This window comes from Athene cunicularia (genome assembly GCF_003259725.1).
Source record: "Athene cunicularia isolate RWA chromosome 4 unlocalized genomic scaffold, athCun1 chr4_part3, whole genome shotgun sequence".
In the NCBI taxonomy this organism is placed as follows: Eukaryota; Metazoa; Chordata; class Aves; order Strigiformes; family Strigidae; genus Athene; species Athene cunicularia.
Window position 1 is genome coordinate 948642 of NW_020799100.1, and position 20785 is coordinate 969426.

Genomic DNA, 20785 nt, shown 5'->3' on the forward strand with positions numbered 1-20785 from the left:
TTCTGCCTGTGTGCACCCACCTACGGGCAGGGCACAGTGAGGTGTCCCGAGTGCGTGGGTTGGTGGCCAGGGAGAGTGTGTGTGTGGTGAGCGGTGCCTGTGTTGAGGAGTGCACCAGCCTGGCGGGACCCCTGAGGCGCAGGCACACCCCAGGTGGGAGTGCAGGGGGATGGAGTATGGGGTACCCAGGAGTCAGGGTGACTTAAAGGGAAGAGTCAAAATACCTGCTGAGACTCCTGTGCCACCCCTCAGCATGGCTTAGGACCCATGGCAGCCATGGGGGGCTTGTGTGCAGATCGGGCTGAGAGCTGTGCCAGGAACAGAAAATATGAGTAAGAAAGGACACGGGGAGGCTCTGCCTGTGGCTGGGGTGTCTGTAGCACACACAGGTGCTTCAGTGCCATGGGGCGTGAGGGGGGCTGCGGGGGGGCTGCCTGGCCAGGACCCCCTCCTACAGCCGGTGGCACATGGTAGGTGACAAGGACTCTCTTCTTTTATCTTTCAGCCCATCCACTGGGAATATTTCTGTGGTGAAAGAGATTGTGGACAAACTGCTGAAGGGCTATGACGTCCGCCTCAGGCCTGACTTTGGAGGTATGGTGATGGCTGGTTGCGGGGAGCAGAGCACAGGGGCCGGCATGTGTCCGTGCTGTTGGCTTGGCTGCTCGCAGCACTCACTGACTTCGTGAAATGCTCCCATCTGACGCCTCCTACCCTCCTCTGTTTTCTAGCCTCATCTCCTCCTGCCCTTCTCCCTCACATTCCTTTCCTGACTCCTGGTTTTCCTCCTCCTCTCACTGGTTCCTCTCCTCCTGCCATCACCCATTTCTGCAGACAGCTGGGTTGTCCAGGGTGTGATGTTTCTGGGGATATTTTGCTGGGACAGAGATACTCTACTTTTCCTCTACTCCAAACTGTCCCCCACTGCAGACAACAGGTCATCCATCCTCTGCTTCTGTTCCCAATGCCAGATGTTTTAGCTCTTTTCCCTGCAGAGGGTTGGGGTGATCGTTGGCAGGGCTGTTGGTTGTTCTGCCAGGCTGCCCCCTCAACAACAATATGGGATAAAATATTCCCTGGGGAGCTGGTGGCCTGGCTGCTATTCAGCAGGAGATGCAGGGATCTGCAATTCCTCTCTTGTGTCCTAGGAGTAAAAAGGAGAATGGGAAGAGCCTTCTCTCTGTTGTCCTGGTGGAAATGAAATATGAAATAAACCTTGGGTACCACTGCGCTCCAGGATACCGTTGAAGTCCATTTATTGGAGAGGAGCAGGCAGTGGAGAACCACAGCTGACTGCACAGGGAGGGGGATTTGGAGGACAGGCTTCAGCCTGCCAAGCTTGGATGTTTTCAGCCTTTTTTGGGCAATGCTATTTCCTCCTCACGAGGAGATGTGTGGGATTAGGGGATCTTCAGCCTGCAGGAGGACAGGAATCACATCGAGATGTCCTTCCCCAGATGACTGCTGAGAAGCAGATTCATGCATGTGCTCTTGAGGGGGAGAGATGCCAGGGCCAATTCCGTGGTGATATAACAGAGGACTTTTCTCCCAAAGGGCCTGATCCAGAGTTCCTTGAAGCTGCGGGTGGGGGAATATCCCCAGTGATTTAATCAGGTTTTGAAGTCACTCCAGTGTATTCCAGTTTCCCATGACCCCATGAAAAAACCTGTCTCTGCCTGAAACCTCTGGTTGCCCTCCACCTCAGCCAAACCTGCCCCCATTCACTCACCACCCCTTTCCCTTCAGCAGAGACTGCCTTCCCTGCCCGTACACACTATCCCCACCACCCTTGCCACCACGCTCTACTCCGGGGTGGAACAGGGGCTTTCTGGTGGCAGCACCAAGAGCTGCTGGACCCTGACCTCAGGGAGAGCCGTGGGGTGGGGAAGATGCTTATCCCTCCATAGCACTCAGGAGCATCAGGGATGTCACTTCAGCACAGTGGGGAACCACTTCTGAGGGGCTTGCAGTGCTCTGCAAGGAACAGGAGCTCCCCTTCTCCCTTCTCTCCTTTGAACACGGGATTTGTTTTAAAAGCTCTGTCTGGGAAACATGAAAGCTCCCTATTAGCTGACCAGTCCCAATCACAGGAATTGGTGCAGTCACATTTTATGAGGGGGAGAACTGCAGAGGTGACATAAAACCAGCAAGAAAACCATCTTGTAAGCCATTGAGAAGATCATGATACAGTAAAACTGTAGGTGATTTGTCTCTGCGGAGGCATAGAGCAGAGGGGTGTAATGGGGGACTGTGGGGCTGCAGGTCCAGCAGCCCAGGACCATTTCACAGCCTGTGTGCTCTGATGCCAGGTTCCCAGGGCATCCAGCCACCCCCCTAAGACACGAAACAGCCTCTCCTTCAGCCTGGGCAAGGCAGCACGGGGCTTGGTGCAGGCAGTGCTGCTGACCCTGCCAGGTCTGTGCGGAGCACGGGCTGGACTCGGCAGGCACTGCGTCCTTTCTGACTGTAAAATGGATGGTTTTGGGCAACCGTTGCATTTTATTTGATTTTACTCTGAATTCCCAAAGTACAAACTGCATTTTCCCTCACTCAAGCAGAGAAATAGAAAGATGACAGTAACCCTCTCTTCTGCACTCATCCCACTGTTGCCCTTCACCCTTTCTTGTCCTTGCCTTTGCTTGTGAGTGCAAAGTTCTGTCTCGCAGCACCAGTGACTGTCTTTGGTGCTTGGTGTGCAGGGATGTCCTGACTCCAGCATGTCTGTCCCTCTCCCTGTGAGAATAAGATATCTGGACAAAATTACCCCTGCAGCATTTACTGTTGAGGGGAGGGTGGGCTGGGAGGTGAGTCTGAAAGCTGGAGATCATTAGCATTACAAGCCCAGAGGAAAGGGGTGGAAGTTTCCTTGCTCCACTGTTGTCCCCAGAGCTCGCCAGTTCTCTGAGATTTTGGACCAAACCCATTGCTAGGAGAAATCCTGGGATCATGCCAGGATGTGTCTAACCCTTTGTGGCTTCTAGTTCATCCACAGCCCCGCTGCAGAGAGGGTGAAACTTCCCCCAATAACTTGGATACAGCTGGAAAAGGCACACTTTGGCAAAGCCCTGGAACCTGTGTGTGTGCAGACCTGCTACCTCTCAGGGATGTTCTGCAGCCCCCCTCATGCTCCACCTGGACTATCCTGCCACCCCTCGGCTGCCTTTCTGCTGGGCAAGATGGGTGTAAGCAATCTCCACTGGGTGAGACAATCACTCTTCACCCTCTCATGCTCTTGCCCCTGGAAGACCAATCAGAGTGAGCTGTTGAATGGCCAAGACAGCACCTCAGAAGGGTGGCAAGTCCTGCTTCGAGCCATGTGCCCCGGAGGAGTGGCATGGGGCTACCTCAGGGCTGGCCCAGCAGTGATAGAGGGGTTTGGCTGGACAGGCAGCTGCCTGCAGGAGGAGCGGAGAGGACTGGAGCAAAGCAGCTACCACTCAGTTGCCTGTGAGCTAGGCTGAGCTGCTCCAGAGGGCACATCTACAAGTCAGAGCCCTTGGCCCTCTGCAGCTCAAGGATGAGGGCACTGGGGACAGGAAGGTCAGAGCAGGTGGTGCTGGGCACCCTGGAGGTGCAGACAGAGAATGGTCCTTACCAGACAGAATGCCATGCAAGAAATGCAACCCACAAAAGTGATAAACCAGGATGCCCTCCCTTCCTCCCTTCACTGCTCTTTCCCTGCTTCCTTTCCCCATGTCTTCCTCCTACAGCAGTGTTATTTCTCTCTTGCCATCCTCCTCCCACATCAGAGCCTGGTGGCAATCACCCCTGCCCCGTCCCCACGCCTTAGCCCTGCAGGCAGGGTACCTCCTCTGCATCCGTTGCCTTTGCTACGTACCCACAGTTGCTGCTCACAAACCAGGAGGGAGATGTGGACTTTGGGGTGTAGAGGCACTAGAAGAACCTGTTCCCATGTACCCTTTGTGCTCCTTGCCATGGCAAGGCAGCTCTTGCACCTCACAACCTTTCTAAGAGAACTGGTGCTTCCACGGCACAGCAGCCCCAGGCTGCCCTCCTCATTCCAGCACCACCACCATCCCCGTGATGTGGTGCTTCAGCAGCTCCAAATGCAACTCATGGCTCCCCAGCCCTCTTTTTTTTTGAGAAAGACAGAGAACTCCGACTAATGCCAAAAGGAGGACAGGCCTGCTGGGAATTGCAGTTCACTTTTTAATTTTGAGATGCCTCGTTAGCTCTGGGCCAAGATGAGTGGCTGAGAAGCATCAGCCACTCTCTCTCCTCCCCTCTCCCCCACCCCCTTGGAAACCCATTAGGTCGATGAGCAGGTCAGCTCTCAGGGGTGGTGCTGTGGCAATGAGTGTGATGTGCTCATCTGGGGAGCTGGGCTGAATGGGAGGGACACATGGGGGAAAGGGGAAAAGTTAGAGCCATGTGGAGGTGATGGAAAAATCTGGGAGCAACTCCTCCAGAAAGCTGTCCCCACTTAGTGGGGGCAGCCCAAGAGCATCAAGCAGCAGGTGAGGTGGAGGGGCTGGTGTTGAAGGGCCAGCCAGTACCTCAGTTCTTGGGGTGCTAAACCCTTCCAGCCTGAGGATGCCTTGACAGCCCCCTCTTACTTCTCAGCCACAGACTCCATGTTGGAGAGATGCAGGACAGTGACAGGGTGGGACATGTAGGGACCACAAAGCCCCAGTTTTCATGGGCTCCCAGCACGGAGACAGCCTGGGACTGAAAGTGCAAAGGGGTTGCTGATAAGCAGGTCTAAGGGGTTTGGCCAGGATTGCGGTGGGGATCTGCAACAGCCTTTGGAGGAGGGATTTGCAGAGTAGGAAGAAAATCCAGCCAGGGCTCTTGGTCTGTTGAAGAGGGAGATCTTTGCCCTGATACTGCAAGGTCAGCAACGATACCGAGCAAGGTCTTCTGGCAGCGTGTGTGGGGAGTCTACTCAGCTCTCGGGGAGCAGGGCAGCGTGTCTCACACACAGGGGGATCAAACTGCAGGTGGATGTCACCCAGCTGGCCCTGGCCTGGGGGATGGACAGTATGGGGGGCAATGTTCGGTGGGTATATTGCAAACACGATAATTGCACCACAGTAAGGCAAGCAGGATGCTCATGATTTAGGATTGAATGAACAGTGGATGCTGCAGATCAGGTCTGGGAAGCATCGCAGGGCCACAGGTGGAGGAGAGGGGGAGCTTTCATAGCAGCATACTTGTTCTTGTAAGTGCTCTTAGGCTCTCGCTGTCAGGAGCATTAGTTCCATAGAAGGAAAAAAAAAAAAAAGAAACAAAGAAAATAAAGAAGGCAAATAAAGACTGTATTGCCCCAGGGTAGTGAAGGCAATGAAGGAATGGCAGAAGGATCCCACTTGAGTCAGTGACTCAGCTGCTCTCCATTGGTGCAACATTTCCAGCCCGAAACTTTGCAGAAGTTTCAAGCAGATGGCTCTGCTTCCCAGGAATGGGCACCCTTTATGGTTTCCCAGCATCATTTACAGATCTTGTTAGCCATAAGCAAGGTAAAGGCATTCTCCACTTCTTGCCCCCAACACACTCAGAGTGTAGAGTTCTTGATGTTTCTCCTGAGTGGTGTACACAGTGTCTGAAAATGCCTGGTGAAAAAGGAATGACCAGGAAGCCCTCAGACTACACAGAAAATCCTGTTTTCATGCCTGTGGATTCAGCAGCTTTCCATGCCCCATTTTTAATTCAAACTTCCCTAAGAAGAATTAGTGCTGAGGGGGTCTTGATTGAAATGAGCCCGTGTCCTGCTCATCCGCTTCTGCAGCATGCACCTGGCTTCCCAGCTCTCATCACCCTCACCCAGGTCTCACTCCTGTCCTTTGACACCCAAACCCTCCTTAGCTGCAGTATCTCGGTTTCCCTCCTTTCTCTCCCCTGCCCCTCCTTCCCTCAGCCCCTCTCTGCTCCATCACATCTTGGGGACCCAGCCTGCCCCCACATCCTGCTTGTTCCCCAGCATTTCTTCTTCAAAGGTCACTCCAAATTCAGTGGACCTGGGGATAAAATCCTCAGCACTTCCCTGTGTAACAGCATCACTTGAAACCCAGAATTGTAAAAATAAATGATTGCTGATGCATAAAGTGTTGCAGTGAAGCATCGTCAGTAGTTCAGGGCTCTGAAAGTGGTGGGGCTGTCAGGCTGAGCGCCTGCGTTGGCTGGCAAGAATGCGGCAGGAGGTGGAGAGGGGCCTGGGCCCTAACCCACCAGCCCTATGTGGCTGGGAAACAGCCGGTCTTAGTGGTCCTGTACTGGAAGGAATGGGAATCTGGTTTCTTACATAGCCAAGGCTGGTGGTATTGCACATTGTTAAGGCTTCCTGAAAGCATCCGTTTTCCACTGCGTATAAGGTTCAGCCACAGTGGTGGTGTTTTTTCCATGCAGCTAGCTTGCTTTGACTTTTTGAAGGGGAGTGGGGAAATTTTGGGCAAAATGATTCAGAAATTTCTGAGAAGAAGCCGAGGCACATACGAGCTGGGTTTTTTTTCCTCTTCTAAAATGTTGGGGGGTGAAACTGGCAGCATCTCCAGCAGGGCTGGCCCAGGCTTGTGTAGCAAACAGATGCCCGGGGCTGACAGTGACCTGGCTGGTACAAGCGCTGCAGCTTCACCACCTCCAGCGCCAGGGCAGCATCCCAGAGTGGTGGTGACATGGCAGGAGGGCCAAGGTGTGGGGCTGGGAAGGGGGCAGCCCGGCACGGGGCTGGCACTGGTCCTAGGCTGCCTGTCCTGAGGGCAGTAGGAGCTGATAACTTGCCTTTCTAGGGCTTAGTCCTCAGCTGTCCAGTTCTCTTCCCCTCCATTTCTGTGGCAAAAATATTTAAATCCCAGAGCAGACAGCTTCAATTTTCCCTACACTTCTGAGATGCTTTGAGCCAATTCTTGCATGCTTTGGGGCAAGGAATTGAGACTTAGCAGAAAGGCATTCTTCCCCCCGGGGTCATCTCCTGCACTGTCCTCAGGAGAAATTGTTCAAAGCTGGACACAGGGTTAACCTGAAATTCTGCACTTCACAGAGCCTTACTACAGTGGGAAATATCACCTGTCCTTCCCTATACCCTGGCAGGGCAGAGGAGCAGCTCTGCATTGGAAAGCAGAGGGATGAGTATGATTCAGACTAGGGAAAGGAGTAAGTTGAGGAAGAGGCAGGAGCTGTCAGGACAAGTCCACAAACCCCAGGGTCACCCAGGGCCAAAGAAAAAGTGGCTATGCCACCAGGACTTCCAGTAGTTCTACTTTCCTTCCTGAGGAAGGGATGTTAAGAAAAGGATGTTCATGATCAGTAAAACTGGCTGCAGCTGTGCAGCCCTCACTTCCTCCCCTATTTATGTGACTTCTGGCTCCAGACCATGGGTCATATCCTCTATAGGGCTAATCCAGAAGGAAGATGACAACCTCCTGCTGTTGTGTCTTACTTCATTAACTGAAGTGGCAGGAAATGAAAGGATCCAGTCCTTCTTGGGACATATGTGGATGTTAACACATTGCCACATGATGAAATTTCTATTTTTTTTCACTTTGCTCTTTTTATAGGAAATACATGCTGTGAAAAGGACTTTGAGGCTGTAAAGTCAGACACTCAGGACTCCAGAAAAGTCAGAATTGGGGTTTCTGCCTGGATCTATATTTGATCCCCTTCAGAGGGTGCATCAGGAGGCAAGGTCCTACAGTCACTTCCTCCTGAACACCTCTGCAGAGCCTACAGGAGATGCCATTTACACATGGAGCTGATCTTTCTTGCTCCCTTCATTCAAGAGGGGGACAAGCTGGGAGCATGACAGTGGGGACTAGCCAAGGTGGTCACAGCAGGTGATTAGGACAGGTTGAGCCAGACTGGAGTGAAATGCATGTCTGATGCAAAGCTGGGGACTGAGCAGGCAAAGACCATCTTGGACTCGTGCTTTCTTGACTGCTCTGCATTCAGACCTCCTCACAACACAGAATTAGTTGGTTTTATAACTGTTGTCAAGCACGACAGTACAGCATGAACATGTTCGCATCTCCCCCCCGAGGAGTCAAAGGTATCCCCTGCTGTGGGGTGCCCAGCCAAAACACCTGATTTTCCAGAATACTTAGCACCATTGCAGTCAGCGTGCTGCATATTCGAAGCACAGATCCTATTGATTTCAGCCACAGCTTTGACTGCTCAGCCCCTGTGTCCCAAGAGAGAGACACTCAGAGTTTGTAAAAATCTGTGAGTCTCAGGTGACTTGAGTAGGAAAAGGCACGTAGGAACCCCTGTGACACACCCAGTCCTGGAGAAGAGGACTTAGCTACACAGACATCTCCTTTTCTTTCCTGGCGGCCTCCCCCTCACTCACTGCGTGTTTATCAGCTTCTTCAGCAAACCAGGCAGGGACCCCATTGTCAGTGCTATCCTCTGGTATATAATCCTGTGTCATCCTCAGAACAAATCCATCCTCTGTCAAACAAGGGAAAGGAAGAAACAGGGATCCTGTGGACTGTTTAATTAAGAACTGGCTCTGTAACATCCATTCAGCAGTGGGCACCCTTCCACCTAACTTTCATCCATTTTGTTTTCTCATGCATTTTTTTCTGAGTGCAATAATATTTTAGAATATTAGACCTGTCCGTTCCTCCAATGTGATAGAGCTTGTGAACCTCTTGCTGCATGTTGAACATATTTTTGCATTCATTTGTGGCCCCACAAGATCCTTATTATCCTCCTTCAGAGACGGGAAGCTGACACAGGGCAGTGGAGGGAGTTCTGGGTGGGGTGACAAAGACAGCAATGAAGATGAGTTCCCCTGAGTCTCAGTGCCCAGAATCAAATTGGGCTTGGGTTTCTGAGCAACCTGTGTGCCTGCCCTAGAGCTGTGCTTGGTAGTACCAAGCATTGTTTTCTGGATTTGGTCTCCAGAGGCGGACATGTAGCCTTGTGGTCATCCGTTAAGCCAGTACACTTTCACAGGAACTGGAGGAGGTGTTGCTTCCCCTGTTTGTTCCAAAGACCATGTCGGATAAATGGATCTGGTTGCCCTCCTCCTTCCTTTTCATGCTTGGCTGGTGCAGTCTTTCCCTCCAGCTCTGCTTGGCCCCTGACACTGCCACTTTCCAGCTCTGCTGGAGCTAGTCCACAGTAGTGCACCATGGCTAGTGAGGAGCTCTGAGATATCTCTCTAAAAGAAAGATATCATCATTTTAACACAGCATTTATTCCACAAATTTTGCCTCTTTTATTAGTCATAGCTTTTTTATGACTGAATACAAAGCATGCAAGTCACTGATTAGTATAATAATTCTAATACTATTTAATTAATTAACTGTTTAAAAGCAGATTGTTGTTTATAGCCAGTCTGGAGGATGTTTGCCATCTCACCTGGACCCATCTTCCTCCTTGACTAACATCTACGTAACACTCACCATTTCTGAGAATATTCCTGCCAGTAAACTTGCCTTTGAGGGACCACCACTGAAAGGAAAATGTAAAAAGAGTGTAAAACCCATTAGTACAAGTCCTTTTGATTACTCAAAATGTATTCCCACAGCCCTGGAGCTGTTCATCAGAGCAGCTTCACATAGCTGCATTGTTCATTTCCTATGACTCCCAATATCCCAGTTAGACAGAAAAACATTTTTAACCCACATAGCAAGAAACATAAAAGCCAAGGAATATGCTGTAGTTTTACTGCTACATGGAAGACAGACTGTGTGTGCATGTCACTTTTCTCACCTATGTCTGGTTCAAAGAAAAAAAAAAGTTGGAGGCTACTGAAGTGTCAGGCTGAACTGATGTAAGATGGTTCTTCAGCAACAGTGACAGCATTTGGTGCGGAAGTCTGTAAGATCCATTCTTGCGGATAGCCCTTGGTGGGGTTTGTTAAGTGTCTATTTATATCTTGATATTTCATGTGAAATATCATGCACTTGTTAAAACATGACTAGAAACATGGACAAGACAAATGATGTGCTTAACGATGGCATAAAGCCCATTAAAGGAATTCACATCACGTATGTGAGAGGGAAATGTTGGACGGTGGAGCCCTATAGCACGAACAGATCAGCCAAATCAACAGATATTCTGGAGATCCAGTGACTGATCCTGCTCCCGTTAAATGGAAAGAAACAGAACTCTTCTCAGTCAGCCCTTCCTCCCAGGCAGTAGGAATGCTGCTGTTTATTTCAAGCAGGGTATGAATTTCAGGCTGGTTTGGGGAACACTGATCATGCAGTTCCTATAGGCTATTCTTCTAGTTTTGGCATTTATCCTTGGTTCTGTGTCAGAGCTAAAAACTCTTTTTCTTCTCTGATCTTTCCCACCTCCCTTTCCTCTTTCTCCTGCTTGCAGTCCTGCAGGAATAGTACTGTTAAGTAATTGTGCACTTACAGATGTCTGTGCTTGTGACAGAACTGAGCCTCAGCCAAACCCACCGTGGCTTGAATTTCCCTCCCCAGACCTCAAGACCTCTTAGTTCAAGTCTGGGATGGCTTTGAGTACAGTTATAGTTGGAAAAGAGCCTCTGTAAAAATTACATCTTGTTGTTCCATATTTATTCTCCCTCAGTGGTTTCCATGTCAAACTTGCTCAGTTTACCAGTCAAAACAAGATATTTCTACCTGCCAGCTCTGCCAGCTCAGCCTGGGCTCTGGAAATCAAGCTGTGCTCTCTCTGCTCTGGACATCATCACCAGCCAAAAAGGATTCTCAAATCAGGACTGAGCTGGATGTGGTTTTGATTATGCACGAATATAATTTGTTCTCAGGTAGTATTACGGGCTGTGTGTGACAGATAACAGCAAGGCTCCTGTGCCTTACAAACACTGACTGACAAATCTTCCCCAGTTCCTGTGGGATGACCAGCCTCCCTAGGTCCGTTTTACAACTAGGGGACACCACCAGCAGGCAGCTTGTCAGGGATGACACAGAAAACCTGTGGCTGCGCAAGGAATAGCACTGGGAAGTTCTGCTTCCTGCTATTGCTTGTTATTCGTGAGAACAAACCTGAGCACTTTCAGTGCTTTGGTCCACTGCTTGGTCACCAAACCATGACCTTTCCTTCGACTGTGGTAGCCTGTGAAATTCCCAGAGGGAAGAGGAGGGTTGGCCCACTTCTTGCTGCAGAGAAATGGAAGGGGTATAGCCATGGGAAAGGCACTTCTGTGCAAAGGACGTTAATTTTGTTCACAAATAGTTCCCCTTCTGATGGATGGAGCAGGAGGGTGTTCCTCACCATCCTCTTCAGAAAAAATGAAATTTTGAAAATTTCATCATTGGCTGAATATTTAAAAAAAAAAAAAAAAAAAAAACTTCACCAGGCAGTTCAACAGGGAATGAATAAAGAAGGGGGCCGCCCGTTGCAGGTGGCAAAGCTCTGGGTGTAATAGCAGAGGCTGTCGGAGAGGAGACCACCCGGGTTATGGGTGGGAGCTTACTGGTGGCACATTGTCACCTGAAGAAGGAAACATCCTCCAGCTGGGGAGAAGGTCTGCATGAAAGCCCAGTCTGCTGGCCTCCTGGGAAGGGTCTCAGCAGGAAATTTTTGGAAGCGAGGAAGAGGGTAGGCTATGAGCTGAATTTTTCTTCTTATCCTCCTTTCATAGCAAAAATAGAACATTCATCACAAGTTCCCCTACATGTTTTTCTTCCCAATTGCACACTAGCTCCTTGCTAGTATTTGAAGCTGGAGAAAAAAATTGATGAGTACTCAAGTTAATAATGCGTGATTATTATGTTGATGAATTGCTGGAGATGAATATATATGTAAAAGCTCTGCAAGATTCGCTCATCCATGCATCCTGAGTGAAAGCAATTATTTTGGTGAACAAATGGCTGTTAGTTCTATCTCTTAATAAGAGGTGCTGGGGTAAAAGGTAACCTGGTAACTTTTGTCCTGTTGAATTTCCAGGACACTTTTGCATATCAATCATTAGTGAAATGATGGAAACACCAGCGCAGAGGTCAGTCTTTCAAAAGTGCCCAGCTTACAAACTTGAATACTTCTTCCTACAAAAATCTTCTGCAATTCTCAATCATCACTGAATTTTGTAAGATTTTCTCTGTCTTGAGACTGTGGAGAAAAAACAGAACAACCTGAAGAAGGTCCATCCAAGAGACTCAGAAACTAGGAGATGAAAACATATCATCCCATATATAACATTTGGAAAGGGGGAGGCTTGTTTGTGTGTGTGCTTTGCTTCTCATGATTTCTAACTCAGACTCATGGTTTTAATGTGAATGTCATGATATTTTCAGGCCTGACTCACTCCTTTTTTTTCAGTACTTGCACTGTAAATTGTCCTGGCTGTCACTGAGCATAAGCCTTGGGCACAGTGTGGCCCCAAAGCTTTGCCTCTGAGCTGAGCCAAAGGGCCACGTACCCTCGATAGGGTAAGGAAAGGACCGGGTGTGTGGTGCAGGGATGTGGTGGTGGGAGGCATCTGAAGTCAGCATTAACAAAAGCCCTAATAGCAGCCTCTATCGGAGAGCATAAGGTGGGCATTTGGAAAGGGCTGCATCTCCACTAAGGACTTGACAGGAGTAACAAGAAAGGAGTGCCCTTTTCTCCCTTAGAAGCCACAGCCATTGACTTTGTGCAGTGTTGTGGGATGAAGGACCATGTCCAGCCCTGTCAAAAAATCCTCTCATGGAGGTATGGCAAGGGACCACAGCAGGGCTGTCCCCTGCTGCTCCTGGATTCAGTATCTGTGCAAGTTTGGCATGTCCTGACCTGGCCATCTTGTTTCTTTTCTTTTTCCCCTGCATGCTGTGCATGTCCAACTGGATTCAATCCAGGATTTAGATGCTGTGGTATCCTTTAAAGACAAGAGTCCATAAACAGTGATGAGGAGGTGTGACTCACTCATTAAAAATTGAAAAAGGGGGGGAAAAAAGGAAAACACCTTTTTGTTGTGGCTTTGATAAAAATGACAAGTCCAGATATTTTGTTGTTGTTACAAATACTTCCAAGACAGAGTAATGGATTTGATATGATCGGAGAAGCTTGTGTTAACCCATTTAAATTAATTTGGTTCGGCTCATTGTCAGCTAAGGGGATTAGATGGCTCAGGATTTGGTAACACGTGAGAGTGTTTTCCCAGACAGGTCACATAATCAAGTATAGACCAGATCTGCAGTTGTTTGGGGGATGGTATTTCCAGTACACAGAGAGAGGCTCCTCCATGTAGCAGACATTTATCGGTAATGTGCCAGAAAAGCCCAGCACTGAAGAGCTGGGTCAAGACCTTTGCTGTGGGTAGGAGGATGGTGCTGTGGTTTCCCCAGGTGGCTTTCTGCACTTCTACCTCCTGGGCTTCTGTGAGGAGTGTCCCAGCAATAGGGATTCAGCCCTAATCCTGTTTAAAAATCTATGTGCATTTGTGGACATTGTAGCACTGGAGTTTGTGCAGGAATCCAGTGTTTTGGGTGACAAAGAGTGGTTTCCAGGCTGTGAGGGAGCCCTGGGAGTGGGTCTGCTCTGAGCCTACCCTGGTGAGCTGGAGATGAGGCAGAAGGGGGCAGCTGCCTGTGTTGATTGTGGTGATCATGCTCCAGGAAAGCTGTAGGTACATAAATACCTTGCTCCCTTTCACACATTTACCTGTGGGGCTCAAAAATACTTAGTGTTTGTGTACAATCCTTTCTGAAGATCTGCCCTCTTAAAAAGCAGGGTAACAAGCAGTGGGCTAGGAAATGAGAAGCAGCAGTGTGCCAAAAGCTTCTGTGAGGAGATGGAGCAAACATGAGCTCTTGAGGGTTTGAATAATAGCAAAAGGGCTGGCTGGACTGCTCCTGAGTCCCCTACACGTTCCCTGGCAGGCGGGTAGAACTGTGCCCCACGGCTGCATTGGCAGGGCCCACAGGAGAGATGTGCTTGCCTGCCAGGATCCTGACAGAGGTAGGAGGAAAGTCTTCTCAGGTGGAGAAATGTGGGGGTGGCTGATCAGAGTAGGTCTGATGCTTCACATTGCTGCTGGGGAAAAAATGCCTGGCTTATGTTGATCTGCTGTCAGTCTACAATATATGCTTGCTCGGGAAGCCCTGTTGCCCTCCTGCTACTAGTCTTGGTGGAGAGTAAGAGCTGAAGGGACCTGGGATGCTCAGTGTCTCTGCTCTTCCCAGGGTTAGCTCAGGGTAAGCGCAGGGAAATGCAATGTTTCATAGTGCCCGTCTCTGCAGAGTGATGTAAAAGCAAAACAGAGTGTGTGCCTTGCAGACTGCAAAGCCGCAGAGCTGGTCTGTGTGGGTGCCCTGGAGGACACAGGGAGGAACTTCCCTGGGAGGGGAGGTGACGGGTCTTGCTCTAGCAGCAGAGTGCACCAGGAGGTCAGGGCTTTGCCTTCATCTCCAGATGGTCAGATTTGGATCTGCCTTCTGCAACCACATTGCTCCGACAAAGAAACTGATGGCTGTGGCAGCCCTGCGGCGTAAACTGGCTGTGGTCTGAGTTGGGTGTTGCCTACTTCAAGGGATGGATGGTAGTTGGGAACTGGTGCTCTTGGTAAAGTTACTCTTAAAGAGCTGATTGCTTGGGAACCACTGGTGATGCCAGGTTGATAGTGATCAGGTCTGGTAAAGTGAAGCAGTTGTGTATGTCTGTAAATGAGAGCAAATGTGCAGTCTGACAAACCGGGAAACTTATTTTTCCGTGACTTCGCTGTAACCCTACCACGTGTGCATCACCCAGGCAAGAAATATGCCTACAGAAGGCTTTGGAAGAGTATCTTCATCACTGAGAATGAAAAAGCTTTAAAAATCTGTCTCCTGAATATTGACCTAGGCCTCTCCTAAGAACAGATGGTATTCTGAGTTGTCAGTGATTTTTCTCAGTGTTGGAAGTCCTGTGTATGTGTACAGGTGCTTTGCTGAACTGAGTCCACCAGTAGTACAGATGCTGTCAGGGTTGGTGTCTACTCTTTTGTTCCATATTTAAGCCTGTACATTTGAGACCTTGTTTTTATTCATCTTGGGTAGCTGTCTACCAACATCTTTTAAAATCAACCTTGATTTAGCTTCCTCTGTAATCCTCCAATACCTCTGGGACAACCTTTACACTGTTTTTGCAGCCAGTTGATTGTTCTCTCTCACTTCTAAATTTCCATGGGATATTTGCAATATCCCACTCTAATACCTACTAATCCATTAAAAATACCCATGAGATAGATTAGGTAATCCACTGTGCCTCACAGATTGTGCTCCTTAGCTCTCCGCTTTCCCTAGAATAGTCACAGAATGAGTGCTACACCTGCATTGGGAAAGCATTGTTCCTCCAAAAGGATCCCTCAGCACTGGCTCACAAGCAGGCACAGCTTGCTTGAGAAAATGCTCTGTATCTGTTCAGATCTATAGGAACAGCTTCATTTGACAACATGCTGGAAATGTGGCTGCCATTATCAAGGTTAACCTTTGTGTTTGCAAAGAGCATCACAGGATAGCAGTACTTGAATGGTCAGTTCTGCCTGCTCTGCAAGTGCTGTGTCTCTTGGCTCCTTGAGGAAGAATTGGCCTCATTGCTTGCTTGGACAAAAACTCATCTCTTCTTGAAGCCCTTGTTTTTTTTCAGTTCTTGGATATTCCACAAGTCTTCTCAAGAGCTATGCTACGGTCGTACCTTCCCTGAGAGGTACCATCAAATGTGTGCTGTCCTCGATATCACCATTTTGGTGAGATCTTGCTCTAACTTTTCACTTCTCTTGGGAAGTCCCTAGTATTCCCCCTTCTTGAATGAATAGTGCAAATTCAGTCATCTGACTGGTTGAGGTGAAAAGCCAGGCTGCCAGGGGAGCAAAATGATACAGGCTGGAAATCCTCATTGGTCTCCTTGCGCAGGGTGACACTGTGTCTGGTCTGATGTGGATGGATGGAAAGCCTAGCAAGGTTAGGCACAATCTTGTTCTGGGCGCAAGCTCAGCGGCTTAAAAAGTGCCAAGAACTCCCAAAAGGAGTATGGCAAATTGCAGGAAACCTGTTAGACAGAAGAAACTGTTTTCTGCAGACCTACTTGGAAACTAGCTGCAATCTCCATGAGAACTAGTGGTGGTAGATAACCCTCCTGCCCCTGAAGAACAATGAATCCATGGGGAAGTAGCAGGCATTGGCAGCCACAGATATTCTGGAGACCAGGCCCCTGTTTTTCAGCTCCATAATACCATGCTTGCTTCACGTGGAGGAGATTCCTCAGCAGCAGCAAGTCCCTCATACTCCCTGTTTCCCCACAGACAAGAAGGCAATGTCATATTTGCTGACTTGCCATGACACCCTCTCTTTCTGGTAATATATAACAGTGGCCAAAACCATAATGCCGTGGTATGCTTTGCTCTTTTAAATCCAACGGATGTCATGAAGTGACCTGCTAAGAGTATGAGAAGAGCTTTGGTATCAGCCTCTGACTGTGTTCGATGTTCCTGGCTGTTGTGCTGAGCCTGGCAAGCTTAGTGCGCAGCACTGGCTGTGGGTGGGGGAGAGGTCATGAAAATAAGAGTAAAAAAACAAGTTGAAAAGGGGTTGGAGAGTGTTTGATGGGTATTTAAGCCTAGACTTTGTTGGAAAAGTTTAAGTAGGTTCTTAAGAGACCCTGCTGAACTTGGCACTTCTAGATGCCACTGCAAATCAGAGAATCATGGGAACCTGCTGGATCTTCATCACTGCTGGATGAAAGTGGTTCCCAAAACATTTCTGATTTTTTAATACCTGGCCAACTTTTCTCGCTCCTCAAGCCATGTTAACACTTACTGAGTTTGTGCTTGATGCTGTACCTAAGCTTAAAAAAAGGAAAGGAACAGGAAAATTAATGTTGGGAAACTTCTTTGTGATTTGGCTTGTGTAGTCTGCTGGGATGGCATCATTTAGATATTCTCAGTGTTGAGATCTGAGAGGACAGCTATTATGCAGATAGCAATTTGTGAACTCCTCTTACAGTCCTCCCATACAGCGAAAACCCAGGAGCACTTCCATTCCCCCTGCCCTGGCGTGTAGCTATAGAGTCTTCCACAGTGAATCTGAGTGTCCTGACAGTACACTGGCCTCTGCGTTGTCATTGAGGTGGGTTTAAAAAACTATAGCCCAGCACTAATTAGTCCATCAGCTGAAAACTATTCAAGAGAAAATGATTCTGTTTTGGGAGGGACAGCACTGGATTTCTTAAGATGGTTGCATCCAGGCAGCAGCTCCTCAGCTAGCGACAAGCCTCATACTAAATGTGCCACCCTGTGCACCTGGAAGCTCCTAATTAACCATGTCTGTCAGCCCTTGTATAACCAACTCATCGCTGCACGTAGCAGTGACGTGGGTCGTGGTTTTAAGCTGTAAACATAAAGCCAGGGTGCCCTGAGGTTCAGTGCTGTGAACAAAGCGGAGGCAGCAGCTTGGGCAAACTATTTTCTGCAGGAAGAGCAAGTAGATACTGAACAGTTCTCTCTTGTTCAGGAAAGTGGGGATAAGAATGAAGGAAAAAGTCCTGGGAGTGAAATTACAGTCTGTGTGCTGGTCATGCCTTTGGCAAACCTGAGAATATCCTACCTGCTGCTCCTGTTTGGTGTGGGTGTCATTGAAAAGGCAAGTAAGGCGCTGCAGTCCTGTAGCTACATTTATCAGCAGACCTCGCCCTCTTCATGCCCACCTGTATCCCCCTGCATTTGCAGAGACAGTTCTGCCAGCCAGTGCAGGGCAACCTTGTCTGGGACTTACTGTTTCTGGGCTCTAGTGCCACTGCTGTCCTCCAGCTTCTGGAGAGCTGGGATGAGGAGCAGGGTTATGCATGGGCAGAGTCTTATGCCCCTGGGTATTTACCATTGCAGTGTAAGGCACAGACCTGTTGTATATGTAGGTTTAGCGGTTGAAGCCTCTAATTTTCTCTGCTTGACTTTGTTTACTCAGCAGAAGACCTTAAAGCAACTTTCCTGCTGCTGCAGGGATATCAGAGTCTGGTGATGCCACAGGCAGGATGCAAACAGGGAACACGGGGGCTCATGCACAAAGCTGTCTTGAATAATCTTTATCTCTAGATCTTGAATATCTTCAATCTTAAATAATCTCTGTACTTCCTCTTCCTGCATGTGTGATGCACTCTAATGGCAAGAGCTAGGCTGCCCCTTTAACATCTCCAACCTCCCACACAAAGTAAGCAGCTCCCAGGATGGGTTCAGTGGGTTTGGAGATGCTTCTGTGGTTTTATGAGAATGTTGTACATGGGAGGTTGCTTTTTCTTTTCTCTGTACTGGTGACATGTCATCTTTGCTTCAGTGGCTGGTTTCTGGATACCATGCTTTAAAATAGAGATGTAGACAAACTGGCAAAAGGCCAGAGAAGAGGAGCACTAATTGTCAGAGCTTTAGAAAACATGACCTCTGAGGAGAGGTTGAAGAAATGAGGTGCATTCAATTTAGGCAAGACAGTGTTGGTGGGGGAGGGAGAGGGATGTCATGGTTTCTCAGTACATAAAAGCTGTTGTTAAGGAAGGATGACTGATTTATTCTTTTGCTATCGTTGGGGGGAAATGATGAGACAAAACTACACTTACACTGCAGAGAAGGTTTAGTTTGGATATTTAGGAAAAGGCTAAGTGCAGTGAAATGCAGCAAGAGATTGTCCAGGGGAGCTGTGAAATTTCTGACTGGTGGTTTAAAGAAACCCTGGTCTGCTTCTGTGAAAGGTATGGTCTGTGCAACCTCCCAGGCTCCCCGTGAGTGCCTTTGTTACTGTATTTTAGGCTAAAGGGTAGATTTGAGGCTGATGCATGTCCCTTAGCAACCACAAGCCTTGGCTCTGCCAGCATTGCCAAGCTCACATGGTCAGAAACGCATGAACCAGACTCCTCAGAGCATTGGCTGTAGTTCATGAAAATGGTGTGGCTATAGTGGATGATAAAGTAAGCTTTGTTTATCTGCCCACTGTTTCTGAGTCTTTCTGGCTGAGTCTGTATTGCAATTGGAGATCTGATGGCAGAGAAGCCCAAGCTTGCTCTAGTCTAACTTTCTTGGCTAGGAGTGAAGAGAGGGCAGCTTGAACCTTAGTACAGGGCAGTTGCCCAAGTAAGTATGCACTGCCTGGAGACCTATTACACTGAATTTTGTGCTATTTTCTTTGCTGCTCTCTGCAGCTGAGGCACCAGGCTGACATCTGGAAGAGCAGTCCTGATGCAGGCTGCCATCACCTCTGGCTGTTGGTGCAGGCAGACACAGGCTTGGGAACACACCCTTTCCTCTGCAGTCGTGCCACGGGAATTAGTTATGCAGCAACATGACTGTAGGTTCTGGGGCTTTTAAGCATTATAAAATAAAATATGAAAGTAATAACTGGTTGCTGGGAAAATATTGCAGATTAGCACAACTTGTTCTCTACCTTGACTGTTTTTATATTTGACAAGTATCACTTGCAGAAAAAGGACAGGTTTTATTATAACTCCTTTGTCTACTTCCCTTCCAACTTCCCGAGCACATTTTTCACAGGCATCAAACTACTTTCAGGACAAAATGTTGGTGATTTCTCCAGTGGTGGTGAGAAACGGGGACATGTGAGGGTGCCGTTCCTTGGTGAAAGTGGCAGAATTTCTCACACTCCCTCACTCGTGATCTTGCCTACAAATCTTTTCTAGACGTAAGCTTTTTCTGTAAGGGGAGAAGGTCTAGGTTTTTTGTACCCATTGGCAAGGCACAGAAAAAAAGCATGGACCTTTAATATCAGGCTTCTTCTTTTGCCTTGTCTCAGATCCACAAATGCAGTTCTGCCTTTTTGGACAAATTTACAGATGACGTTATCTCATATATTAAATACCCTACTTTTGTATCCCACTTGCCTGAAGCTATTAACATTGGCAGAATTTATGTCCTTTGTTTATTTTGTGTACTACTTACAGCCTGAATGTTGGACACCAGCCGGTCTAGTTTTTTGCTGGGCTGCAGTAAGAGATAGGGCATGCTTTTCTGTTGGCTGTGTACATGCTCTTGCATCCCTGTCCTGAGGAGACTGTGAGCCAGTATTTACAACAACGATGGAGAAGATGAAATGGCTTCCCTGTGACTGAGCTAAGAGTAGGTCCAATAAGACAGGACTTTGCACACCTTCATCTCTGGAGTGTTTGTGTGACAATCACGTGCTCTGCCTGTGGCACACACCCCAGGGGCTGCAGGCGGGCAGCAGACCCTCCCACTTGCTGTGTTAGATGGGGTGTAGAGGCCTTGGCAGTGCCCAGAGCAGCCAAGAGGAACATTGCTGACTGTGCGTGGGAGCTGGACGCAGCTGAGCCCAGGCTGATGGGGAGCAACGTGGCTGATCTCCACTCTAGAGTTCATCTTGGATCTGGGAGTCGGAGGTCTGGATCTTGTCCATGGCTCTGACACTGAGTCACTGCATGACCTCAGGCGCTCAGATACCATGGTGATGAACACAGCACAAATGTCTAGACAGATAGATTAGATTGAATAGACTCTGTATTTGACAAATATTTGTACATCACCTCGATCAGTACTCCCCTGTTGTACTGGCCTCAGTGGGTCTCCTACACAGCAGAGGAGGGAAGAACTGCTTATTGCACTGAGGAGGGAGGGGACACATAACCACAGTGACACAAGTACCGGTGGTGACAGACGGGAAGTAAAGGCAGCCGTAGGGCAACTCGTAGAGGGAACAGCACTGCATGGCAGAAAGGGTCAGGAGTCAGGAACTGGCTTCTCCCCAGCTCTGCTGCAGCCTTGCGCATGGCCCCATCTTTCCTTCTGTAACCAATTAGTCTGTAAGATCCTCAGGGCAGCGGTGACTTCCCCTTCCTGCTATATCACAAGGCCCTGATTTCAGAAAACAAGACAAACTACCAAAGTGAGGCTTTCTTAAAAGCTTTCTTGTGCCACTGT

General features: G+C 48.7%; 1 protein-coding gene across 2 annotated transcripts in view; it reads left to right on the forward strand.

The window, feature by feature from the left end:
• Positions 1–509: 509 nt before the first annotated feature.
• The window catches only part of LOC113480118 (gamma-aminobutyric acid receptor subunit beta-4), a 69389-nt gene continuing 49113 nt past the window's right edge, over positions 510–20785 (forward strand). For both annotated transcript variants that reach the window (XM_026848729.1, XM_026848730.1), the window contains exon 1: positions 510–594. The gene's annotated coding sequence lies outside the window, so the exon portion shown is untranslated. The remainder of the gene's footprint in view (positions 595–20785) is intronic.